This window comes from Otolemur garnettii, unplaced genomic scaffold (genome assembly GCF_000181295.1).
Source record: "Otolemur garnettii isolate 467f Iridium unplaced genomic scaffold, OtoGar3 scaffold00021, whole genome shotgun sequence".
NCBI classification, from domain to species: domain Eukaryota; kingdom Metazoa; phylum Chordata; class Mammalia; order Primates; family Galagidae; genus Otolemur; species Otolemur garnettii.
The window spans coordinates 20,321,820-20,323,994 of NW_003852416.1; the positions used below are offsets into that span (position 1 = coordinate 20,321,820).

Sequence of the window (2,175 nt, forward strand, 5' to 3'; positions counted from 1 at the left end):
GGGCTGGGGATTCGAACCCGCCACCTTAGGTGTATGTGGCTGGCGCCTTAGCCGGTTGAGCTATAGGCGCCAAGCCTGATTTGCATTTCTTGATGATTAAAGACAATGAGCATTTTTTCATGTGTGTGTTGGCCATTCATCTGTCATCCTTGGAGAAGTTTCTGTTCAGATCTCTTGCTCACTTGCAGAGAGGATTGTTTGCACTTTTCTGATTGTTTAATTTAGTTCTCTATAGATGCTAGTTATCAGGCCTTTGTCAGATTCATAACATGCAAAAATCTTCTCCCATTCTAAGGGCTGTGTGTTTGCTCTATTTGTGGTACTCTTAGCTGTGCAAAACCTTTTTAGCTTGATCAATTCCCAGTTATTTATTCTTGATGTTGCTGCAATTGCTATGTGGGTCTTCCTCATAAAGTTTTTTCCAGGCTAATATCTTTAAGTGTTTTCCCCAGACTCTCTTCTAGAATTTTTATTGTTTCATGTCTTAAATTTAAATCTTTTATCCAACAAGAATCAATTTTTGTCAATGGTGAGAGGTGTGGGTCGTTTCAGTTTTCTGCGTGTGGATAACCAGCACCATTTGTTAAATAAGGATTATTTTTCCCTTTGCATGTTTTTGTTAGGCTTATCAAAGATTAAGTGATGATATATGGCTGGGTTCATCTCTAGATTCTCTATCCTATTCCATAGATCTGTGTCTCTATTTTTGTGCCAGTACCATGTTGTTCTGATCACTATAGCCTTGTAATATAATCTGAAGTCTGGCAACATGATGCCTCCAGATTCATTTTTATTTCTAAGAACTGTATTTGCTATTCAGGGTTTTTTCTGGTTCCTTATGAATTGAAGTACTATTTCTTCAAGATCTTTAAAGTATAACATTGGTGCTTTGATGGGGATTGCATTAAATCTATAGAGTGCTTTGGGCGGTATGGACATTTTAATGATGTTGATCCTTCCTAGCCTTGAGTATGGTACATTCTTCCATTTGTTGATGTCTTCTGCTACTTCCTTTCTCAAATTTTCATAAGTCTCACTTAAGAAGAATTTCGCTTTGTGCAGTAGCAGTATCATAGCCAATGAGGTTTATCCGAGGTGCAAATGTTGCTAATTGAAAACTTTTCCCAATACCCTGCCATGATGACTTAAAATAAAGTCAGCACTGGCAATTTTTGACAGTCTCCATGGAGACTGAATTTTTAAAAAAGCATTTCCAACAACATGGGAAAATATATTTATATAAAACATTTATATATTCGTGTTATCTCAAAAATGTAAAGCAATATAATGTAAGGGAGAAAAAAAAGAAATATTAGGCTGAGATCTTTGTTCTAAAATTACTGAGGTAACAGCTAACCTTAGGCAATTCACTTTATCCTATGAGCTTCAATTTCCTCATCTGTAAAATAGGGATAATAATATTTGTTTGGAAAGATTGTTGCAATATTAAATAATGTATTAAGGTGATGAATAAAGTATGAATAAGTTGCATTTTTTTCCATCCAGACTCCTTAATTTTCGTATTTAAAACACTTCATGATTTTACTTTGAATGTCCTGTTCCAATCTTTTTTTTTTTTTTGCAGTTTTGGCCATGGCTGGGCTTGAACCTGCCACCCCGGTATATGGGGCTGGCGCCCTTCTCCTTGAGCCACAGGCACCACCCCTGTTCCAATCTTAATTTCAACTTTGTATTTAGTGTAATGTATACCTTTGTCAAACTGCATATTTGTCAATTAAAAATAAAATAAAACTTTTTTAAAAACCTATACTTTTGCTGATTTCTAAACATTCTCCATCTTTTCCTTCCCTTAAATTCTGAGTGTATAAATATTTCTCACATTCCAGCAATTCCACTCCTAGATATATTCTTAAGAGAAATGAAAATAAGCCAGGCACTGTGGCAGACGCGTGTAGTCCCAGCTACTCAGGAGGCTAAGGCAAGAGAATCGTGCCCAGGAGTTGGAGGCTGCTGTGAGTTGTGACACCAAGACACTCTACTGTGGGCGGCAGAGTAAGGCTCTGTCTCTTTTTTTTCTTTTTTTTTTTGAGACAGAGCCTCAAGCTGTCCCCCTGGGTTGAGTGCCGTGGCGTTACAGCTCACAGCAACCTCCAACTCCTGGGCTCAAGCGTGTCTCCTGCCTCAGCCTCCCAAGTAGCTGGGACCACAGGCGCC

At 38.0% G+C, this 2,175-nt stretch overlaps 1 non-coding gene across 1 annotated transcript; it reads left to right on the forward strand.

The window, feature by feature from the left end:
* The first annotated feature begins 1,050 nt into the window (after positions 1 to 1,050).
* On the forward strand, positions 1,051 to 1,191 carry LOC111724310. The gene has a single exon (XR_002772628.1). It is a non-coding gene; the product is annotated as a U4 spliceosomal RNA (small nuclear RNA).
* Positions 1,192 to 2,175: the final 984 nt, after the last annotated feature.